This window comes from Trachypithecus francoisi, unplaced genomic scaffold (genome assembly GCF_009764315.1).
Source record: "Trachypithecus francoisi isolate TF-2019V2 unplaced genomic scaffold, Tfra_2.0 Lachesis_group6, whole genome shotgun sequence".
Lineage (NCBI taxonomy): Eukaryota > Metazoa > Chordata > Mammalia > Primates > Cercopithecidae > Trachypithecus > Trachypithecus francoisi.
This window is the reverse complement of record NW_022681471.1, coordinates 78859700-78878327: the sequence shown is the minus strand read 5'-3', so window position 1 is coordinate 78878327 and position 18628 is coordinate 78859700. Positions and strand designations below refer to the sequence as shown.

Below are 18628 nucleotides of genomic sequence, written 5' to 3'. Positions count from 1 at the left end.
GGGGAGTTATACATGATATAAATGGTAAATTGATGGTGCTGACGAGTTGATGGTGCAGCACACCAACATGGCACAAGTATACATATGTAACAAACCTGCACGTTATGCACATGTACCCTAGAACTTAAAGTATAATAATAATAATAAAAAAAGAAGTATTGAATAGACTTTATTCTAAGGTATAGTGGAACCACAAAGAAGATTTCTGAATTGAGGAGTGATATTATTGTGTGTGGGCTTGAAACATTATTTTATTGGTAAACTGGAGAGATTAAAGCAGATTGCTTGCTGATTCATCCAGTAAATATTTATTGCACCAGCAGTATGAGTCAGGTATTATGCTAGGAACTGGAAATATAATACTAAACAAAATCATGCAAGTTCTCTGCCATTCTGGAGCTTACCCGTCTAATGGGAGAGACAGGCAGGGTAACTGAATGGATACCTCTCAAAAGAAGACATACAAATGGCTACTAGATAGATTTAAAAATGTTCTACATCACTAATCAATAGAAAGATGTAAATTAAAACCACAATGAGATATCTCCTCAAACCTATTAAAAATAGCTATAATTAAAAAGGCAAAAGATAACAAGTGTAGGTGAATATGTTGAGAAAATGGTATATTTGTACACTGTTGGGGGAATATCAATTAATACAAATGAGACAAGATAGTTCCCTTGACCCCTCCAAGGGACTCTTGAAGGCATGGCTTGCTTATTCAGCCCACAGTGCTCAATCTCCTTGTGGGCAGGAGAGCACACAGGTGAATACACAGGTGTTGGATACATTATTCTTTACGCTGCTTCTATGGGTAAAATATTTTATCACATTTTGACTATTATGTACCTCAGAAAGGACTTTTTTGAGTTTACACAGTTTGGGGACTTTCAGGATCTGGATACTAAATTATTTTCCTAATTTTATTGAATTGCCTAACTGTATTGTCTTGCATCTTGCTGAGTTTTCTCATTTTTTTTTTTTTTTCTTTTGAGACAGAGTCTCACTTTTTCACCCAGGCTGGAGTACAGGGGTGTGATCATGGCTCACTACAACGTCTACCTCCTGGGTTCAAGCAATTCTTGTGCCTCAACCACCCAAGTAGCTGGGATTACAGGTGTGGGCCACTACACCCAGCTAAGTTTTATATTTTTAGTAGAGATGGGATTTCACCATGTTGGCCAGCCTGGTCTTGAACTCCTGGCCTCAAGTGATCTGCCCACCTCAGCCTCCCAAAGTGCTGGAATTACAGGAATGACTCACTGTGCCCAGTCTAAGATTATTATTCTGTATCTTTTCAGGCTATTATAAATTTCTGCTTCTTTGAGGTCAGTTATTAGAGAATTGTTGTGTTTATTGGTAGTGTTATATTTCTCTGCTCTTTCATGTACTTTGTATTCTTTCATTAATATCTGTCCATCTGGTGGAATGGTCACCTCTTCTAATTTTGTAAGGTGTTCATATGAAAAGACTTTCTCCTGCAGGTGTGTCTAGGGTGCTGTTGGATAGGGTACATTCGTTTTGGTCTGGGTGGGTGCAGGAGGGTAGTCTCCCTGGAGTTTATTCAGCTACAATCAATATCAGCATTGTCTTCATGTGCTTTGATGGCTCAGGTGATAGAATTTTGTGTAGCTGATGTGCCTACTTGGGATATGCTTTCCTGGAGGTTGTGTGCCTGCCTGCTTCCTGCTCCAAGAAAGAGCAGGGCTGGTTATCCAGTGGATCTGCTTGGGTGCTGCTTCCCTGGGGGTGGTGTCCTAGGCTGGATCACATTCTGGGGAAGCCCAACGCTGCTTCACAGTCTTAAGACTTGCCACAGGTGAAATCAATAGCTATATGGAGCTATTTGGAAGGATTCTAAATACAGAGGCCTTTTTTTTCCCCAGATCCATCCCTCTGGCATGTAGATATATTCTTGTTTACCAGCCTGAAAGCCCTCTGAGACATGAAAGTTTTTAAGAACTGTGTGACTGTACAATAATTTGTCACAGACAGATAAATGGAATATCTTATACACTATTGATGGGAATGAAGACTTAAGAGGCAATTTGGAAATATCTAGTAAAGTTGTATATGCACACATTCTATAACCCAGAAATTACACTTTGGGATATATACCCCAGATAAAGTCTTAAACATGTGCATACATGACATGGGCAAGATTGTTCATTGTAGGCCAGGCGCAGTGGCTCAAGCCTGTAATCCCAGCACTTTGGGAGGCCGAGACGGGTGGACCACGAGGTCAGGAGATCGAGACAATCCTGTTAACACCGTGAAACCCCATCTCTACTAAAAAATACAAAAAAAAAAAAAAAAAAACTAGCGGGCGAGGTGGCGGGCGCCTGTAGTCCCAGCTACTCGGGAGGCTGAGGCAGGAGAATGGCATAAACCCAGGAGGCGGAGCTTGCAGTGAGCTGAGACCCGGCCACTGCACTCCAGCCTGGGCGATACAGCGAGACTCCGTCTCTAAAATAAAAAAAGATTGTTCGTTGTAGCATTGTTTGTAATAGTGAAAAACTAACAACTGTCTAAACGGTCATCAGCAGAAAAATGGATAAACTATGGTATAGTAAGTAATACAGAATACTATATTTCAATGGAGATGAATACATAACTACATATATTAACAGAAATAAAAACTAAAAGTGGAGTAAATAAACAAATTGCAGAAATATATGTGCATATGGAGCCATTTATAAAGAAATTTAACTCCATGAAAAATACTGCCATTTTGTAAATATTTATACATGTAATAAAAATATAAAAACAGGCATGGAAATAATAAACCTCAAATGTAAGACAAAATCATTACCTCTGAGACGTAGGAATAATGTAATCAGGGAGATAAATGAGATTTCAATTATATTTGTAATGTCTTATTTTTACAAACTGGATGGTTCATTTTCTGACCTGAGGGATTTCATCACCACTAGCTTGCCTTTGTAAAGAATGCTGAAAGGAGTCCTACATCTGAAAGCAAAAGGATGATAACTACCATCATAAAGACATCAAAGATTATAAAATTTACTTGTAGAGCAGATGCACAAATGAGAAAGGAATCAAACCAGTCACTGCAGAAAACCACCAAGCCTCAAAGATAAACAATAAAAAGAAGAGGGTGGGAGAAAAGTAGAAAAGATAACTATTGGGTACTAGGCTTAATACCTGTGTGATGAAATAATCTGTACAACAAACCCCTATAACACGAATTTGCATATGTAGAAAACCTTCACATTTACTCCTAAGCCTAAAATAAAAGTTAAAAAATTAAAAAATTTAAAAAGTAAGAATAAAGTATATAAAAAAACCAGAAATAACAAAATGACAAGGGTAAGTTCTCACCTATCAATAGTAACTATGAATGTAAGTGCATTAAATTTCTCATTTAAAATATATAGACTGGATGAATGGATTTAAAATATTTCCCAAATATATAATGCCTTCACTTTGCCTGTAAAGACACAAACAACCTAGAAAGTGAAAGGATAGAAAAAAAATTTTATGCAAATGAAAACCAAAAGCATGAAGCAATAACTATATATACATAAAATAGATGCTAGGTCAAAACCTGTAGACAGAGACAAAGGTCACTGTATAATAATAAAGGGATCAATTCAGAAAGAGGCAATAAGAATACATGCAGACCCAATACTGTAGCATGTAGATATATAGAACAAACATTATTAGAAATAAAGTGAGATCAATTCCAATACAACAATAGCTGGGAATTTCAACAACCCATTTTCAGCATTAGATATCATATAGACAGAAAATCAAAAAAAAAGAAATATCAGATCTAAACTGCATTATAAACCAAATTGATCTAACCACGATTTACAGAAGAATTCATTCAATAGTTGCAGTATATACATTTTTCTTAACAGCACACGAAGCATTCTGCAGAATAGACCACATTCTAGGTTCCCAAACAAGCTTCCACAAATTTTGAGAAAACAAAATTTTGTCAAGTATCTTGTCTGACCACGATAGAATAAAATTAGAAATCAATAACAGGGAGAACTTTGGAAACTGTACAAATATGTAGAAATGAAACAACATACCTGAATGACCACTGAGTCAAGGAAGAAATTGAGAAAGAGATTTTAAGTTGCTTAAACTAAGTGAAACTAGAAACACAGCATATAAAAAATTATGGGATACAGTAAAAACAGTATTAAGAGAGAAATTCATAGCAATAAATGCCTACATCATAAAAGTAGAAAGATTCAAATAATCTAACAGTGTACCTCAAGGAAGTAAAAAAGCAAGAAAAAAACAAAACCCAAAAATTAGTAAAAGGAAAGGAATAATAAAAATAAAGCAGAAATAAATTAAATAGAAACTAAAATATACAAAAGATTAATAAAACAAAATGTTGGTCTTTTGAAAAACTTTAAAAAAATTAGGTAGACTAACTAAAATAAAAAGAGGGAAGACCCAAATAAATAAAACCAGAAATGAAAAGGGAGACATTACAACTTACAGCACACAAATAAAAATGATCAGGGGAGGCTATTATGAACAGCTATATGCCAACAAATTGAAAACCTGGAGAAAATTATCAAATTTCTGGACACACACAACCTAACAAGAGGGAACGAGGGAGAAATAGAACATCTGGGGGGTGGCGCCCAAGATGGCTGAATAGGAACAACTCTAGCCTCCAGCTCCCAGCATGAGCAACTCAGAAGACGGGTGACTTCTGCATTTTCAACTGAGGTACTGGGTTCATCTCACTGGGGTGTGTCGGACAGTTGATGCTGGTATGTGGGTGCAGCCTGACCACTGAGAGCTGAAGCAGGGCGAGGCATCACCTCACATGGGAAGCCCAAGGGGGAAGGGAATTCCTTTTCCTAGCCAAGGGAAATTGAGACACACAACACCTGGAAAATTGGGTAACTCCCACCCTAATACTGCCCTTTACCAAGGGTCTTAGCAAACAGCACACCAGGAGATTATATCCCACACCTGGCCTGGAGGGTCCCTCACCCACGGAGCCTCCCTCATTGCTAGCACAGCAGTCTGAGATCTAACTGCAAGGTGGCAGTGAGGCTGGGGGAGGGGTGCCCACCATTGCTGAGGCTTAAGTAGGTGAACAAAGCCTCTGGGAAGCTCGAATTGGGTGGAGCCCACTGCAGCTCAAAGAGGCCTGCCTGCCTTTGTAGACTCCACCTCTGGAGACAGGGCATAGCTAAACAAAAAGCAGCAGAAACCTCTGCAGATGTAAAAGTCCCTGTCTGACAGATTTGAAGAGAGCAGTGGTTCTCCCTGCACGGAAGCTGAGATCTGAGAATGGACAGACTGCCTGCTCAAGTGGATCCCTGACCTCTGAGTAGCCTAACTGGGAGACATCCCCCACTAGGTGCAGATCGACACATCACACCTCATATGGCTGGGTATACCCTGAGATGAAGCTTCCAGAGCAAAAATCAGACGGCAACACTTGCTGTTCAGCAATATTCTATTTTCAGCAGCCTCCACTGCTGATACTCAGGCAAACAGAGTCTGGAGTGGACATCAAGCAAACTCCAACAGATCTGCAGCTGAGGGTCCTGACTGTTAAAAGGAAAGCTAACAAACAGAAAGGACACCCAAAACAACATCCCATCAGTACATCACCATCATCAAAGACCAAGGCAGATAAAACCACAAAGATGGGAAAAAGCAGTGCAGAAAAGCTGGAATTTCAAAAAATCAGAGCACATATCCCCCTCCAAAGGAATGCAGCTCATCGCCAGCAACAGAACAAAGCTGGACAGAGAATGACTTTGATGAGTTGAGAGAAGAAGGCTTCAGTCGATCACACTTCTCAGAGCAAAAGGAGGAACTACGTGACCAGCGCAAAGAAACTAAAAACCCTGAAAAAAAAATGGATGAATGGATAACTAGAATAATCAATGCAGAGAAGACCTTAAAAGAACTGATAGAGATGAAAATCATGACACGAGAACTACATGACAAATGCACAAGCTACAGTAACTGACTCGATCAACTGGAAGAAAGATTATCAGTTATTGAAGATCAAATGAATGAAATAAAGTGAGAAGAGAAACTTAGAGAAAAAAGAGTGCAAAGAAATGAACAAAGCCTCCAAGAAATATGGGATTATGTGAAAAGACCAAATCTACATCTGATTGGTGTGCCTGAAAGTGACGGGGAAAATGGAACCAAGTTGGAAAACACCCTGTAGGATATCATCCAGGAGAAATTCCCCAATCTAGTAAGGCAGGCCAACATTCAAATTCAGGAAATACAGAGAATGCCACAAAGATACTCCTCGAGAAGAGCAACTCCAAGACACATAATTTCCAGATTCACCAAAGTTGAAATGAAGGAAAAAATGTTAAGGGCATCCAGAAAGTTCAGGTTACCCACAAAGGGAAGCCCATCAGACTAACAGCAGATCTCTTGGCATAAACTCTATATGCCAGAAGAGAGTGGGGGCCAATATTCAACATTCTTAAAGAAAATAATTTTAAACCCAGAATTTCATATCCAGCCAAACTAAGTTTCATAAGTGAAGGAGAAATAAAATGCTTTACAGACAAGCAAATGCTTAGAGATGTTGTCACCACCAGGCCTGCCCTATGAGAGATCCTGAAAGAAGCCCTAAACATGGAAAGGAACAACTGATACCAGCCATTGCAAAAACATGCCAATATGTAAAGATCATCGATGCTAGGAAGAAACTACATCAAATAACGAGCAAAATAACCAGCTAATATCATAACGACAGGATCAAGTTCACACATAACAATATTAACCTTAACGTAAATAGACTAAATCGTCCAATTAAAAGACACAGACTGGCAAATTGGATAAAGAGTCAAGACCCATCAGTTTGCTGTATTAAGGAGACCCATCTCATGTACAGAGACATACATAGGTTCAAAATAAAGGGGTGGAGGAAGATCTACCAAAGCAAATGGAAAACAAACAAAAAAAGCAGGGGCTGCTATCCTACTCTCTGATAAAACAGACTTTAAACCAACAAAGACCAGAAGAGACAAAGAAAGGCATTACATAATGGTAAAATGATCAATTCAACAATAAGAGCTAACTATCATAAATATATATGAACCCAACACAGGAGCACCCAAATTCATAAAGCCAGTCCTTAGAGACTTACAAAGAGACTTAGACTCCCATACAATAATAACGGGAGACTTTAACACCCACTGTCAACATCTGACACACCAATGAGACAGAAAGCTAACAACGATATCCAGGAATTGAACTCATCTCTGCACCAAGCGGACCTAATACACATCTAGAGAACTCTCCACCACAAATCAACAGAATATACATTCTTCTCAGCACCACATCACACTTATTCCAGAATCAACCAGATAGTTGGAAGGAAAGCACTCCTCAGCAAATGTAAAAGAACACAAATTATAACAAACTTTCTCTCAGACCAGAGTACAATCAAACTAGAGCTCAGGACTAAGAAACTCAATCAAAATCGCTCAACTACACGGAAACTGAACAAACTGCTCCTAAATGACTACTGGGTACATAACGAAATGAAAGCAGAAATAAAGATGTTCTTTGAAACCAATGAGAACAAAGATACAACATACCAGAATCTCTGGGACATATTTAAAGCAGTGTGTAGAGGGAAATTTATAGCACTAAATGCCCACAAGATAAAGCAGGAGAGATCTAAAATTGACACTCTAACATCACAATTAAAAGAACTAGAGAGGCAAGAGCAAACACATTCAAAAGCTAGCAGAAGGCAAGAAATAACTAAGATCAGAGCAGAACTGAAGGAGAGACACAAAAAGCCCTCCAAAAAATCAATGAATCCAGGAGTTGTTTTTTTGAAAAGATCAACAAAATTGATAGACCGCTAGCAAAAGATGCAATAAAAAATGATAAAGGACATATCACCACCGACCCCACAGAAATACAAACTACCATCAGAGAATATTATAAGCACCTCTATGCAAATAAACTAGAAAACCTAGGAGAAATGGATAATTTTCTGGACACTTATAATCTCCCAAGACTAAACCAGGAAGAAGCTGAATCCATGAATAGACCAATAGCAGGTACTGAAATTGAGGCAATAATGAATAGCCTACCAACCAAAAAAAAAAGTCCAGGACCAGACAGATTCACAGCCGAATTCTACCAGAGGTACAAGGAGGAGTTGGTGCCATTCCTTCAGAAACTCCTTCAATCAATAGAAAAAGAGGGAATCCTCCTTAACTCATTTTATGAGACCAACATCATCCTGATACCAAAGGCTCGCAGAGAAACAACAAAAAAATAGAATTTTAGACCAATATCCCTGATGAACATCGATGCAAAAATCCTCAATAAAATACTGGCAAACTGAATCCAGCAGCACATCAAGAAGCTTATCCACCATGCTCAAGTGGACTTCATCCCTGGGATGCAAGGCTGCTTCAACATACGCAAATCAATCAATGTAATCCAGCAAATAAAGAGAACTAAAGACAAAAACCACATGATTATCTCAATAGATGCAGAAAAGGTCTTTGACAAAATTCAACAGCCCTTCATGATAAAAACTCTCAACAAATTCAGTATTGATGGAAGGTATCACAAAATAATAAGAGCTATTTATCACAAACCCACAGCCAATATCATATTGAATGGGCAAAGACTGGACGCATTCTCCTTGAAACCTGGCACAAGGCAGGGATGCCCTCTCTCACCACTCCTATTCAACATAGTGTTGGAAGTTCTGGCCAGGGCAATCAGGCAAGAGAAATAAATAAAGGGTATTCAGTTAGGAAAAGAGGAAGTCAAATTGTCCCTGTTTGCAGATGACATGATTGTATATTTAGAAAACCTCATCATCTCAGCCCAAAATTTCCTTAAGCTGATAAGCAACTTCAGCAAAGTATCAGGATGCAAAATCAATGTGCAAAAATCGCACACATTCCTATACACCAATAGCAGACAAACAGAGAACCAAATCATGAATGAATTCCCATTCACAATTGATTCAAAGAGAATAAAATATCTAGGAATCCAACTTACAAGGGATGTGAAGGACCTTTTCAAGGAGAGTTACAAATCACTGCTCAGTGAAATATAAAAGGACACAAACAAATGGAAGAACATACCATGCTCATGGATAGGAAGAATCAATATCGTGAAAATGGCCATAATGCCCAAGGTCATTTATAGATTCAATGCCATCCCCATCAAGCTACCAATGAGTTTCTTCACAGAACTGGAAAAAACTGCTTTAAAGTTCATTTGGAACTATAAAAGAGCACGAATTGCCAAGACAATCCTAAGCCAAAAGAACAAAGCTGGAGGCGTCATGCTACCTGACTTCAAACTATACTACAAGGCTATAGTAACCAAAACAGCATGGTACTGGTACCAAAACAGAGATATAGAACAATGGAACAGAACAGAGCCCTCAGAAATAATACCACACATCTACAGCCATCTGATCTTTGACAAACCTGAGAAAAACAAGAAATGGGAAAAGAATTTCCTGTTTAATAAATGGTGCTGGGAAAATTGGCTAGCCATAAGTAGAAAGCTGAAACTGGATCCTTTCCTTATTCCTTATATGAAAATTAATTCAAGATGGATTAGAGACTTAAATGTTAGACCTAAAATCATAAAAACTCTAGAAGAAAACCTAGGTAACACCATTAAGGACATAGACATGGAAAGGACTTCATGTCTAAAACACCAAAAGCAATGGCAACAAAAGCCAAAATTGACCCATGGGATCTAATTACAGTAAAGAGCTTCTGCACAGCAAAAGCAACTACCATCAGAGTGAACAGGCAACCTACAGAATGGAAGAAAATTTTTGCAGTCTACTCATCTGACAAAGGGCTAATATCCAGAACCCACAAAGAACTCAAACAAATTTACGAGAGGGCCGGGCGCGGTGGCTCAAGCCTGTAATCCCAGCACTTTGGGAGGCCGAGACGGGCGAATCACAAGGTCAGGAGATCGAAACCATCCTGGCTAACACGGTGAAACCCCGTCTCTACTAAAAATACAAAAAAAACTAGCTGGGCGAGGTGGTGGGCGCCTGTAGTCCCAGCTACTCGGGAGGCTGAGGCAGGAGAATGGCGGGAACCTGGGAGGCGGAGCTTGCAGTGAGCTGAGATCCGGCCACTGCACTCCAGCCTGGGGGCAGAGCGAGACTCTGTCTCAAAAAAAAAAAAAAAAAAAAACAAATTTACGAGAAAAAACCATAAAACCCCATCAAAAGGTGGGCAAAGGATATGAACAGACATTTCTCAAAGGAACACATGCATACATGAAAATATGCTCATCATCACTGGCCATCAGAGAAATGCAAATCAAAACCACAATGAGATACCATCTCACACCAGTTAGAATGACAATCATTAAAAAGTCAGGAAACAATTGGTGCTGGAGAGGATATGGAGAAATAGGAACACTTTTACACTGTTGGTGGGATTGCAAACTGGTTCAACCATTGTGGAAGACAGAATGGCGATTCCTCAAGGATCTAGACCTAGAAATACCTTATGATCCAGCCATCCCATTACTGGGTATATACCCAAAGGATTATAAATCATGCTGCTATAAAGACACATGCACACGTATGTTTATTGCGGCACTATTCACAATAGCAAAGACTTGGAATCAACCCAAATGTCCATCTGTGACAGACTGGATTAAGAAAATGTGGCACATATACACCATGGAATACTATGCAGCCATAAAAAAAGGATGAGTTTGTGTCCTTTGTAGGGACATGGATGCAGCTGGAAACCATCATTCTCAGCAAACTATCTCCAGAACGGAAAACCAAACACCGCATGTTCTCACTCATAGGTGGAAACTGAACAATGAGATCATTTGGACTCAGGAAGGGGAATATCACACACCGGGGCCTATTATGGCAAGGGGGGAGGGGCGTGGGATGGCATTGGGAGTTATACCTGATGTAAATGATGAGTTCATGGGTGCAGCACACCAACATGGCACAAGTATACATATGTAACAAACCTGCACGTTGTGCACATGTACTCTAGAACTCAAAGTATAACAAAAAAATAAATAAAAAGAACAAGATCATGTCTTTTGTGGGAACATGGATGCACCTGGAGGCTATTATCCTCAGGAAATTAACACAGGAACACAATAACAAATACTGCATGTTCTCACTTTTAAGTGGGAGCTAAATGATAAGAACTTACGAACACAGTGAAGGAAACAACAGACACTGGGGTCTGCTTTAGCAGGCAGGGTGGAAGGAGGGAGAGGAACAGAAATGATAGCTATTGGGTACTGGTCTTAATACAGGGGTGATGAAATAATACGTGCAACAAACTCCCACAACATGCATTTACCTATGTAACAAACCTTCACATATTCCCCCAAACCTAAAATAAAAGTTAAAGAATTGAAAAAAAAAAAGTTAATGAAATGAAAAAAGAAAAAAAAAAAGAAATAGAACATCTGAACACACCAATGGTAAGTAATGCAATTGAATTAGTAATAAAGTGTTTCCCCAAAAATAGTAGCACAGGACCAGATAGCTTCACTGCTGAATTCTACCAAACATTTAAAGAAGAACTAAAACCAATTCTTCTCAAACAATTTCAAAAAAATGGAAGGGGATATAATTATTCCAATCTCATTTTATGAGGCCAGCATTACTCTGATACCAAAATCAGACAAGGACAAAATAACAGAAGAAAACTACAACAAATACCCCTGATGATGTTGATGATACATGCAAAAATAATCAAAGTACTTGCAAACCGAATGCATAGCACATCAAAAGATTATACGCCATGATAAAGTGGAATTCAACCCAGAGATGCAAGAATTGTTTAACATACGCAAATCAATAAAAATGACACATCACATTAACAAAAGACAAAAAAAGACATATGATCATCTCAACAGACATAGAAAAGCATTTGATAAAATTTAACATCTACTCATGATAAAGAAAAAAGCCTCAACAAATTACATATCAAATGATTATGCCTAAACACAATAAAGTCCATATATATAACCAACCCACAATCAACATTATACTGAATGGGGAAAAGTTGAAACTGTCTCTGAAAAAACTGAAATTAAACAAGGATACTCACTTTGACTGCTCTAATTCAGCATAATATTGGAAGACATAGCCACAGCAATTAGGCAAGAGCAAACAATAAAACACATCTAAATTGGACAGGAATAAATTAAATTGTTCTTATTTGCAGATGACATTATGTTATATATAGAAAAATCTAAAGATTCTACCAATAAACTCTAGAACTGATTAACAAATTTAGTAAAGTTCCAGGATATAATATCAACATGTAAAATTCAGTAGCGTTTCTATACACCAATAATGAACTAGTTGAAAAAGAAATCAAGAAAGCAATTCCATTTATAATACCAACAAAAAATAACTAGGAATAAGTGGAATAAATTTAACCAAGAGTGTGAAAATCTCTATAATGAAAACTATAAGACACAGATGAAAAAACTGAAGAAGGTACAGACAAAAAAACCCTGAAAAAACATGCTGTTTCTGGATTGGAGAAATACATATTGTTAAACCGATCGTACAATCCAAAGTAATCTACAGATTCAATGAAATTATATTCAAAATATCAATGACATTCTCCAGAGAAATACAATAAAGAATCCTAAAATGTGTATGAAACTGCAATAACCCTGAATAGCCAAAGCAATTCTGAGGAAAAAGAACAAAGCTGGAGGCATCACACTATCTGACTTCAAAATATAGTATAAATATACATCAATAAAGACAACATGGTACTGGCATAAAAAAGACACACAGCCTAATGGAACAGAATAGGGAACCCCTAAATAAATCCACATATTTACAGCCAATTGATTTCTGACAAAGGTGTCAGGAATATACACTGAGAAAAGAACACACTCTTCAATAAAAAGTGCTGGGAAAACTGGATAACCACATGCAGAAGAATAAAGCTAGATTGCTGTCTCTCACCATATACAAAAAATCAACTCAAAATGAATTCAAAATTTAAATGTAAGATCCCAAACTTTAAAACTACTAGAAAATACAGGTGAAATTATCCAGTACATTGATCTGAGAAATGATTTTATGGTTGAGACCTCAAAAGTACAGACAACAAAAACAAAAATAGACAAATGGAATTATAGCAAACTCAAAAGCTTCTGCATAGCAAAAGGAATAATCAATAGAGTGAATAGACTACCTGAAGAATGGGAAAATATTTTCAATCTATTCACCTGATAAGGGATTAATATACAGAATATACAAGGAACTCAAAGAATTCAGCAATAAGAAATAATCTGAGTAAAATATAGGCACAGACTTTGAACAGACATTTCTCAAAAGTAGGCATGCAAATGACCAACAAGTATATGAAAAGCTGCTCAACATCACTAATTATCAGAAAAACGCAAATCAAAACCACAGTGAGACATCATCTCACCTCTTTTTAAATGGCTTGTATCAAATCGACAAGAAATAACAAATGCTGATCATAATACAAAGGAAAGGAAACTCTTGTACACTGTGGGTGAGAACGTAAATTAATACGACCATTATGGAAAACAACATGAAGATTCCTCAAAGAGTTAAAAATATAACTACCATGCAATCCAGAAATCTCAACTCTGGGTATATATCCAAAGGAAAGGAAATCAGTATGTCCAAAAGATAACTGCACTTTCATGTTTCTTGCAGCACTATTCAGACTGCTCAAAACATGGAATCCAACTAAGTGTCCATCAACAGATAAATGGGGGAAAAAATTGGTATATATAAACAATGAAATTAATTGTTTAATAAATTTATTTTATTAAACATAAAAAGGCCATAATAAAGAATGGAATTCTGTTATTTGCAGCAACATGGATAAGACGGGAGGAAATTGTGTTAAGTGAAATAAGTCAGGTACAGAAAGCTAAATATCACATGTTCTCACTCATATATGGAAGCTGAAAAAAGTTGTTACAGAAAATAGAGAGTAGAATAGTTGTTACTAGAGGCTGAGAAGAGGAGGGAAGAAGGGGATAGAAAATGATTAGTTAATAGATACAAAATTACAGCTAGATAGAGGAATAAGTTCCAGTGTCCTATAGCACTGTAGGGTAACTATAGCAAAAACAATTTATTGTATTTTTAAAATTTCAAGAAGAGAGAATTTTGAATGTTACTAACAGAAAAAATGATAAGATTTGAGGTAATAGATATGCTAATTGTTCTCCTTTATTTATTACACATTGTACACATGTATCAAAATCACACTGTACCCCCAAAATAGAATTATAATAATAAAAAAATACAAATTTTATGTGTCAAAGAAAAAAATATATTTATATAGTCAAAAGTTTCAAATTTAATTTTCAAATTAAAAATAGAAAATCAAGACATACAACGGTATACTCAAATTCTAGCATACAAATATTGTACTAATCCTATTTCTTTCATTTGATTCTGTACATTTTATTTTCAGTTCCAAAAATTACTCCTCCTTCACTCTATTCTTATAAGATCATGGGGAACCAGGATTATCAACAGGGTTGGGAGACTGTCCTAATTGGATTTTATTTTATTTTATTTTATTTTATTTTTTTTTTTTATTATACTTTAAGTTCTAGGGTACATGTGCATGACTTTTATATCATGTATAACTCCCCAATGCAATCCCTCCCTCCTCCCCCCTCCCCATGATAGGCCCCAGTGTGTGATGTTCCCCTTCCCGAGTCCAAGTGATCTCATTGTTCAGTTCCCACCTATGAGTGAGAACATGCGGTGTTTGGTTTTCTCTTCTTGTGATAGTTTGCTAAGAATGATGGTTTCCAGCTGCATCCATGTCCCTACAAGGATGCAAACTCATCCTTTTTTATGGCTGCATAGTATTCCATGGTGTATATGTGCCACATTTTCTTAATCCAGTCTGTCACAGATGGACATTTGGGTTGATTCCAAGTCTTTGCTATTGTGAATAGTGCCGCAATAAACATACGTGTGCATGTGTCTTTGTAGTAGGGTAATTTATAATCCTTTGGGTATATACCCAGTAGTGGGATGGCTGGGTCATATGGTACATCTAGTTCTAGATCCTTGAGGAATCGCCATACTGTTTTCCATAATGGTTGAACTAGTTTACAATCCCACCAACAGTGTAAAAGTGTTCCTATTTCTCCACATCCTCTCCAACACCTGTTGTTTCCTGACTTCTTAATGATTGCCATTCTAACTGGTGTGAGATGGTATCTCATTGTAGTTTTGATTTGCATTTCTCTGATGGCGAGTGATGATGAGCATTTTTTCATGTGTCTGTTGGCTGTATGGATGTCTTCTTTTGAGAAATGTCTGTTCATATCCTTTCCCCACTTTTTGATGGGGTTGTTTGTTTTTTTCTTGTATATTTGTTTGAGTTCTTTGTAGATTCTGGATATTAGCCCTTTGTCAGATGAGTAGGTTGCAAAAATTTTTTCCCATTCTGTAGGTTGCCTGTTCACTCTGATGGTAGTTTCTTTAGCTGTGCAAAAGCTCTTATAACATCAGCAGAGCCACAATCCTCAAACTGCAATCTGAGCCAATTTCCTCCATTATTCTTAGTTCTCCTCTCCTTCCTTCCAATATTACCACCTTCTTCCCATCCTGACTACGGTCACTTATAAATATCTAGATCACTGTCTCACATGTGCTGTCATATTTAGAATCTGTTTCAAAATCTGCTACTTTTTTCCCGGGAGATGCTGTGTGTGTGTGTGTGTGTGTGTGTGTGTGTATCTTTTTTTCCTTCAATCACTACCTATTCTCTTAGACTATCCAGATTCCAATTTTGCTTTATTTTCTTCCCTACCCAGCCCAGACCTCAGGGGCAAAAACTTCAATTGCCCTCTCACAGGCACCGTCCATTCCTTCAGTCCCTTAACCTTGTAGTGTAAATTCTCAACCTTGAAAACAAAAAACTAACAAACAAAAAACCCCACTTGTTCATTTTGTATACTCTGCTTCAGCTCCCAGGCTATACTCATATTCCATTACATTAGCTCCAGTCTCAGCTAGGCCATCAGTGATGTTCAAAATCTTTCACTGGGCACCTTTCCTTTTCTCTATAGCAACTTTTCGGAAGTGTCATCATCCATACCACTCTACCCTTTTCACTCTAAGGAAATTACTTAATTTTCTACTTAACAGAAAAAGATAGGCTTCAATTCCCTTAACATTGTTCTCTAGTATCTTCAAAATCATGTATATCTCCAATGATTTTTATCTCTTTTATAAATTTAATTTTTATCAAAATTATATGGGAACACAAAGAGACAAATAATTTTACAAGGCTCATTAAGAAAACAACAGTCCCTTACTTTTCCCCACACGAACCACTTCCCACTCCCTGGAAACAATCACTTTCAGCTTTCTTAGATAATTCTTTTGTAAATATATCTCCATCTCTCTAAGTAAGAAAGAAGTGATTGCTCATTTATTTTTTATATGTAGGGATTATCTATTGAATTTCCTCCAACAAAGATGAGGATTTTTCTCTTTCACCATCGCCAGTCTCCACCCTCAGTCACACACAGGTAGCTTCCTAATATCATATGACTAAATTGTAATTTTGGTAATAGAGATATGCAATGTTGACATTATTATGTTCAGGTAAAGCTATTCACTAACTGAACCACAAAGTAAACTATGATTACTTTTCTTTTACTGTATAACTCTAATTTTCTCAAAGTTGATAATTATCTCATTTATTAGTTTTGTATGTGCTTATTACTAGTTCAACCCAAGTTATTCACCATTCATCCCAATCCTTCAAGAAATTCAGACATATCAAGTATTTAACAAATTTATTTTGTTGAGGAAAACTCTCCAAAGAGTTTCAATTTGAATTAGTTGTCTTTTATTCAAATATTTTATTGTAAATATTTTCTACCACTTGTGGCTTATCATTTTATTTTTAAGATATCTTTGAAGCACAAAAGCTTTAATTTTTTAAAGTCGAGTTTACCTAACTTTTCTTTCTTTGTTTGTGTTTTGGGGATCATATCTCTTAAAGTTTTACAACCATGTAAAGTTTTATATTTTCAGCTCTCACATTTAGATCTCTGATCAATCCTGGGTTAATTTTCATACTTTGTGTGAGGTACAGATCTGACTTCATTTCCTTGCATGGACTATCAACCTTTCCCAGCATAATTTGTAGAAAAGATGGTTATCCCTTTTTTCCTCAGTTGAGTTTCTTGGCTTCCTTATTAAAAATCAATTGATGTTTTAGACATGAAGCCCTTGCCCATGCCTGTGTCCTGAATGGTATTACCTAGGTTTTCTTCTAGGGTTTTTATGGTACTAGGTTTAACATTTAAGTCTCTAATCCATCTTGAATTAATTTTTGTATAAGGAGTAAGGAAAGGATCCACTTTCAGCTTTCTACTTATGGCTAGCCAATTTTCCCAGCACCATTTATTAAATAGGGAATCCTTTCCCGATTTCTTGTTTTTCACAGGTGTGTCAAGATCAGATGGCTGTAGATGTGTGGTATTATTTCTGAGGGCTCTGTTCTGTTCCATTGTTCTATATCTCTGTTTTGGTACCAGTACCATGCTGTTTTGGTTACTGTAGCCTTGTAGTATAGTTTGAAGTCAGGTAGCGTGATGCCTCCAGCTTGATTCTTTTGACTTAGGATTGTCTTGGCAATGTGGGCTCTTTTTTGGTTCCATATGAACTTTGAAGTAGTTTTTTCCAATTCTGTGAAGAAACTCATTGGTAGCTTGATGGGGATGGCATTGAATCTATAAATTACCTTGGGCATTATGGCCATTTTCATGATATTGATTCTTCCTATCCATGAGCATGATATGATCTTCCATTTGTTTGTGTCCTCTTTTATTTCACTGAGCAATGGTTTGTAGTTCTCCTTGAAGAGGTCCTTTACATCCCTTGGAAGATGGATTCCTAAGTATTTTATTCTCTTTGAAGCAATTGTGAATGGAAGTTCATTCCTGATTCGGCTCTCTGTTTGTCTGTTACAGATGTATAAGAATGCTTGTGATTTTTGCACATTAATTCTGTATCCTGAGACTTTGCTGAAGTTGCTTATCAGCTTAAGGAGATTTTGCATTGAGATGATGGGGTTTTCTAAATATACAATCATGTCATCTGCAAACAGGGACAATTTGACTTCTTTTCCTAACTGAATACCCTTGATTTCTTTCTCTTGCCTGATTTTCCTAGCCAGAACTTCCAAGGAGATAGGCATGGGCAAGGACTTCATGTCTAAAACACCAAAAGCAATGGCAACAAAAGCCAAAATTGACAAATGGGATCTAATTACACTAAAGAGCTTCTGCACAGCAAAAGAAACTACCATCAGAGTGAACAGGCAACCTACAGAATGGGAGAAAATTTTTGCAATCTACTCATCTGACAAAGGGCTAATATCGAGAACCTACAAAGAACTCAAACAAATTTACAAGAAAAAAGCAAACAACCCCATCAAAAAATGGGCAAAGGATATGAACAGACATTTCTCAAAAGAAGACATGCATACAGCCCACAGACACATGAAAAAATGCTCGTCATCACTGGCCATCAGAGAAACGCAAATCAAAACCACAATGAGATACCATCTCACACCAGTTAGAATGACAATCATTC

General features: G+C 37.1%; 1 pseudogene; it reads right to left on the bottom strand.

Moving 5' to 3' along the window:
* The window catches only part of LOC117077758, a 38519-nt pseudogene extending 22636 nt beyond the window's left edge, over window positions 1-15883 (bottom strand).
* Between the last annotated feature and the right edge of the window lie 2745 nt (window positions 15884-18628).